Genomic DNA, 7,396 nt, shown 5'->3' with positions numbered 1-7,396 from the left:
GCATTTGTTAGAGTATATGAGTCTTTGAACACTTCAGTTTGAGGCCTTACAACAAAAAATTCTGAGCCGATATCACAATAATTATCTTGCAGTTCGAGTAAAGTTTTTATGAATTGAATATTTTAAATATTAGGTAAGCATCTATTTCAAATAAGTTGGTCACCCTAAAAAATTAGTTTTTTCTGCCCAAAATGAGATAAAGATGAGGTAAAAAGAAACATCTATGTGTTGATGCCCTAATTTTATATTATCTTATTACAGTAACAGTCTCACTTTATGCAGGCATCTTCAAGCAATTAATTAATTACACTTTTTTAAAATATTTATATAGTCTTAAGAAAGAAAATCCATGCCTAATGTTTAACGTTTAAAGATTCCTGCAATCTCATCTAATCTGTATTGGCCTTGTAGGTATTGGTGACTGGCTGATCGAAATACGGTATATTTTTAAGCTACCAAAGCAAAATGTCATCTAATGACAATTTTATTGTAACTAGATTATGGATTTTATTGCACTATTTTTATAGCTTTTTAATAGTATTTTCTAAAATAGGTAATAATATTATATATATGTATATATATATATATATATATATATATATATATATATATATATATATATATATATATATATATATGAATGAATAAACTAATAATCTTCTGAAAAAAAGAAAAAAAAGAAAAAGAAAAAAAAAAAAAGAAAAAGAAAAAGAAAAAATATTATCCACAACATAGGTCGAAGAAGCTTATAGCCAAAAAATTATCGCCTTTTATACTTTATACTAGTAATAAACTTTAATAATTCAAAATATTGCTTCTCTATTCATTATTATTTTTTTATTATATAGTAGTATGACTATTGTTTATATTAAGTGGTCTTTCATTAGAAGTCCGCCCACGACTAAGAATTCAAATTGCTCACCCCAATTCCCCCCCCCCCCCCCATTTCCATTTCTTCATTATAGGGTTTATATTAAAATGTCCACGTGGTCGTCCAAATTTGCAGTAATATATGAAAACACTTTACGTCGGTTGACCTGGGCATTTTCAAGAGACATCTAGCATAATTTTAATAAATGGTACTACGGTGTGTTGTTTGTGACCCACAGATAAAAGTAAAACTACAAGTGGAGTAAGACAAGGTGAGTATCCTTCTTTCTTTATATCAATCGCCTAATTGCTGGAATAATTGCCAGTAAATCGAGAACCAACATTCCTATTTTTTTTTAATTATGTGTCTAGTATTCTAAGTCTTTTAGAGCACAATAATTAATTGAATTTATACTTCATTGTTGCGTGTAGAAGAGGAGTTGTTTTTGAAGCAAGGTATAGCTAACCTATATGTGTAGAGCATGGGTATTAGTTGTGTAGGTTTAGCTTGAAATTTATAAAATTGTAGCTACATTAAAATATCGCTATGTAATAATTTCTATGTCTTAAAATCGACATATTTGAGTGAACGAAAACCGGTTCAGACAACTGATATAATGTATGTACGAGCATGCAAATCATAACGTACAATATATGATCTTATTCAGTTGATGAATCTTTTGGATAACAGCATGGATTTATCCACTAGATAATAATTTATCTGTCGGTTAGTGCTAGTAGATTAGGCTACCATAATGTACTAATTAATTATATCTAGAGTTATAATAATATAAACTAAATTAGTGCGGTAATCTTCTGACTACGCTAGGTGTGGTAGCTAATGCGCTGTTCTTCGTACTTCTTACTTCATAAGGTCATTCTTAACGTATTTTCTAAGAAACTAAAATAAGGTCACCTCACTTTCACAAAGATATTATATAGGAATAATAGTAATAGTAATTCATAGTAATACTGTTCAAGTCGTTTACCACTCGACACTGATTTCCAGAGGCTCAAGTCGATAAGTGTTTTGATATATACCAAGTTTCATTTCTAAAAAAGAACGTAGACGTAAGTAAAAAAAATATTCAGTTTCGGCATTCGAATTCACTTTCATACCGCAGGCATCTGTCAAACATATGAATACATAATTAGTCGTAATATAATACTCCCTTTTTGAGCTCTCTTTTGCTCAAGGACAACCACGATGTTGTGTAGGATATTCATGTATTGAAGGGAACATCCTTAAAATTTAATATTGGTTGAGAAGTTGTGCGTTCTATACTTTAACATAGGTATTTGTGAAATTTCTTATACGCTAAAGACTATGATGCAAAACCGAAAATTAATTAAGCAACACAGCAGTATAGTACGAGTTCGAAAATGATATATTTTACCGCGTCTCTCTGATTGTTAATATTTTATTGTTTAATCCCCCCCCCCTCTCGCAATTATTTCAATCAATAAATCATTTTCACTTTAAAAACAAACACTATTTAAATTCCAAATGCTTACATACATTTCCCGCGCGAAATTTGTGTAATTTAATCAAACGATAAATCAGGTTTCTTTTCTTCATCATTTACAATTTATCTGATTGAAAAAATATAACTCCTAAAGCCAAGGCCTTTTCCGGTTTCTCAATCTTCTTGATAATTCATACCTCCAACAACGAATCAGAACATCGTTTTATAGGAAAAATGGTTTGACTGATAACGGTTACGTCGTTTATTCGTTATACACATGAATGATAATATGGAACAACATGAAAAAAACGGTGGTTGCCGATTGTTTTAATTTCCGAAAATTACCAAACAAAAACAAAATTCCCTTTATTTTATTCATTAGTTTTCGGAAGACATTGTTTATATTTCTGTGAGTAGTTTTCTTGTTTAGTCAGGTGGTTATAATTGGAAAGAAAGACACACAATAATACGATAACATTCAACAACATTCAAGTTGGTTTGTTGGTTACGTTATGACTTCAAAAAACACGCAGCCATATTGAATTTCAAGGGTTAATATTCTTATGAAAATAAACATGGCCGACGCGTGACGAGTAAGACGCGTTAATATCTGAGACCAGAGTTTCAGTTTGTCTCTATATTTTTGAATTCTAAATCGAAAGTCGACTGAAAGCAGAAAACAAATAGACGGATTACATTACTGTAAACTCCATATAGACCTACCAAAGTTTATCTGGAAGCCTGTTATGGTAAGAATTGATATATTAGTGTCAGCAGCAGTTAGGCGGAGTCGCGGAGCGCCGACAAAGCCAAAAATCGAAAGTCGAAAAACATCAGGGGGGGGGTGGGTTTTTAGAGGTCGGTAACCCGCCCTACAGGGGGTCTTGCGCGATCGGCCGACACGCGAAATGTGCCTAACTGCTGCTCTGTTGGGGTCGCAAACAGAGGGAAAGATATTCTTTAGATATACATGGCATCCGTCAACGACATTCAAAACGAAACTGTGCGCAGGCTGGGAAATCAGGTGATGGATAACTCAGATGCGGATTTTGTCTTCGCGACGTTTATGGAGGGAAAGACAGACAAGACGATGAATCGCGAGATGGCTGAAAAGATAATCGACAGAATGCCGGACGGCGACTACCGTTTGGAGTTGACGTTCGTGAAGTATTTGGACGGCGAGTGGGTGATAGAAAAGGGCCGTAATCCCATCAGGGCGTCTGGTAAGCAGAGTTTGTTCGTCTTGAATAAGCAAACGAGGCCGGGGGCATTGGAGGGAATTGACATGCTCTTCTATGAGGTCGCTTACCCGGTTACCGTCGTCATTTACGGCGCGTACGAGATCGAGGAGCCTGATGTTAGGAAGTTGCGACCGATGCGACATCCGGGTAATTGCGTCGCGAAATTGGTCAAAGAGTTCTTCGAAGACGCTGCTCGTGGTGGTAAGCTTACGCCAAAGAGAAGCGAAGCCATCAGGAAATGGGAAAGAGATACCAACAAGACTGGAGGTACGATTAAGAACATTCAGAAGTTGGAGACGGCTTTAGAACGCCGCATACACGTGAAGGATATCACGGACGGCTACATCTACGAAGGAACAAAAAAATACGGAGGTAGAGGTGCCCCTATCGTCATCTACCAACATAATGGGCACGCTTGGCGAGAACTTGGGTTCCCTAAGAAGAAGGAAACTAAGGTTTATAAGATGTCGCCATTGGCAGAATTAGTTCACGAGAATTCTGTTTGGTTGATGGATGCGGAAGGAAGTCAGTTTATGACGCAGGATGGTACTCTTTACAGGCCTGAAGTAGAGCATCAACGTATCCAAAGTGCATGTGCGACGTTAGGGGAAGACTTTTCAGACGAGGTCTTAAGCAGCCGTAGTTTGGACTTCCTAGCTGCGAAGAAAAGAAATGGATGGAAGTCAACACCTAAGGAATTTGGAGACATAGCCAAAGCCTGCGTAGAGCACGGCCATGGAGGTCTGTGGAACATGGAGTATGACGAGAACGAATACGTCTCCTTAGACATGAAACATTGTTACCCTGCCAGTTTTAAAGGCCTCGGGGATTGCAAGGAGTATTACGACCGCTACGGGCATCCGGATTCGCAGTTCTTTCGTGTGTCTTTGCCAGGTAAATATGACGCTCCCAAGTCTACGGGGTTCGTGCGGTTGACCACGTGGAAGTTAGCAAAGGGCTTACATCCGATAATTTACGCGTGGTATGGGAAACATCTGCAGGAGAAAGAATGGATTCCCATACCCCTGCTGAAGTTTCTCGAAGAGCGCGAACTGCTCACGTACACAGCGCATGAAGCCATATTGTGCCGCTCCGCGTTTACGCAATGGTTGCCAGAGCATAATCCCACTGCTAGAATTGTCATAGGCAAATGCACCCAGGGTGCAAAAGAAGGAGAAAAGCACATGCAAAGGCGTTTGATAACTGACGACGGAGAGTTGAGCTTCCTCGTTAAACGTGCACATGAGCAAGGAACGATGGTGTCCGTAGAGAAGTGGAATTATTTCATAGAAGGTAAAGGTGAGCAACGATGGAATGCGTTGTGCTATTATCAAGATCATCGCCCACAATATTACCATTTGCGCGCCAGCATGCTCGCATATGCGCATATCAATCTATTGTCAATGCTGTTGCGGTTTGACAAAGAGGATATCCCGCGCGTGGCCACGGATTCCCTCTACGTGAAGCCCGAAGTGTTAGAAAAAATGCAAGAGTTTTACACAGCCGATGAACTCGCGGAAAGTGGTCAATGGCGTGTGAAAGATGAAGAGATAAAAGCCTGGAGAGAACGTGTGGAATACCACGGGAAACACGTAAAAGGTGCCATAATCCCCACCGTGGAGCCATTGCCATCCGTTGTGGACCCCATTTCTTACCAACGCTTTTCGTACCTGTACGGGCCGGGAGGCAGCGGTAAAACCACTAGGGTTTTGGAATTGTTCCCCCGCGTGAAGGTATTAACGCCGACGCACCGTCTGGAAAGAGAATTAACGGAAATGGGTTACGACGCACAGACTTATCACAGCTTCTTTCGCTGGAACGGTCAAAAGTGGGTGCCGGAAGCAATACGCGACATACCGTCGGTCATATTATGGGATGAGATTTGCACCGTGCCATTAGAAATCCTGCAGGAATTTGTAGACTTCCTCCGTGGGAAGTGTCAAGTTATATTTGCCGGAGATCCATGCCAACCTCCTCCCATTTGCGGAGAAATGCCCCATAAATGGTTAAAAGGAATGGTAGACCATGCAGAGGAAATCAACGCCGACTACCGCAGCAAGGATCAAGTAAGAAACTTAAAGGCGGAACTTAGGGGCCTCAGTGATGCCGAGCAAAACAAGACGCTGCGTAAACGCATCCGAGCGAAGTCTTACGAGGACTTCCTTTGCGCGTGGCATCCAGAGGATTTGGTGTTGAGCAGCAAGCGCGCAGCACAATCGCGAATACAGAAAGATTTGTTAAGCGTACACCGCGAAAGATTCCCTGGCCATTTGGTGCCCGTTTGCTACAAGCCCCACGATACCCGCATGCAGAAGAGAGACGTGTGGGTGCCGGGCACCGACGTCCAACTGCGAAACGCGGTAACTCATGATAAAGTCTGGGTGCCTATGGGAAAGGTTGAAAAAATAACCTCCCATCCAGATTGGCGTTTGGGATATTGTATGACAGTCCACAGCGCGCAAGGGCTTACCATAAAAGAAACCTTATGGATCATAGACCAGCGGTTATGTTGGAGTAATTTGATATATACCGCTGTGAGCCGTGTGGAGCATGCCAAACAGTTAAAGAGAGCCTGGGGTCCGCAATTGCGTTACGACCGCACCCCAGAAGACGTAGCCAAAGAGAACATTGCTAAGAAACTCCTTCGCTACAAAAGACACGACGAAGAAAAAAATATGACGTTCGACCTATGCGCGGACGACGTCTATAAGGAAGGGGCGCGGTGTGCCAAATGTAACATACCTCTACTATGGAGGTTTGACCCAAATGACGATCAGCAGTTCTCCGTGGATCGCATAAATAATAAACGCGGGCATTGCAGAGGCAACGTAAGACTGACATGCCTAGAGTGCAATCGGGCGCGTGGTGCTGCGCTACTCTGAGTCTTTGGGGACTATGAGCAGCTCTTCCTTAACAAATCCACGACTTGGGCCATCTAGGTAATACAACACGGGTTGCCCTTCCTTGGTGATGGACTTCGAAATCTCATACGTTTTCAGAGACCAGTTAGGATCCGTGGCTCTCTTACTGCCACCTTCGAGTTCCCCCGGCTGATAGAGGTATCTGACCACTATGTTGCGGGGGAGCTTTTTTTCCTTCAATCCGACCGCCCTCGAACTTCTGACGTAGGACGTGTGTTCCACGTGTTTCTTTTTTATGGCATCCTTGGGTCTCATTCCCGTAGTCCTGGCCGCCTCGTTGTTCAAAGCCGCGACGACCTGGGGGAGCCGCTGTGTCCATTCCCTGTTGCGTTTGGAGGGATCTTCCAGCTCTTTCCAATACTGGTACCCAAAGAGACGCTCGGCCAGGGTCTTATTGAATCTTTCGACGATGCTCTGACCCCTGTGGTACTCAGCTTCGGCTCTCCTAATCTTAGTGTCGTGGTCTTTCAGGGTCTTAGTAACCACGCCCATAAACTCTGTCCCCGCATCCACTTGCAGCAGCTTAGGCCATTTCAAAACGCGCTTATAAATCCTACCTAGGGCTTCTGCGACTTCCCCAGAATCCTTGCTGGTTATGGGTTCGGCGTCCTTATATCTGCTTGCGATATCGACTACAGTCAAAGCGTATCTATAGGTCTTTCTTCTCACCTTGTCGTGCGGTAAGAAAAGCAAATCCGCCTGATGAACTTCATTAGGGGTATTTACGGTGAAGCTGGGCCTGGGAATGTACTTAGGCACGGGAAGATAAACCTGCCAGAGGGTTTGTTTTCTTAGCCAGTTCTTAGCCGTTTCTTCTGATACCCTGGCCGCGGTCGCGAGTTTCTTGATGGCCGACGCTCCTTTCCAATAGCCTTCAGGCCCATAGTAAATCCTTTTG

The sequence above is a fragment of the Actinia tenebrosa genome, unplaced genomic scaffold (assembly GCF_029948245.1).
Source record: "Actinia tenebrosa isolate PJP-AT-01 unplaced genomic scaffold, QUT_ActTen_1.0 PGA_scaffold7__59_contigs__length_16204524, whole genome shotgun sequence".
Lineage (NCBI taxonomy): Eukaryota > Metazoa > Cnidaria > Anthozoa > Actiniaria > Actiniidae > Actinia > Actinia tenebrosa.
The sequence above is the reverse complement of the archived record's forward strand: the minus strand, read 5'-3'. Positions refer to the sequence as shown.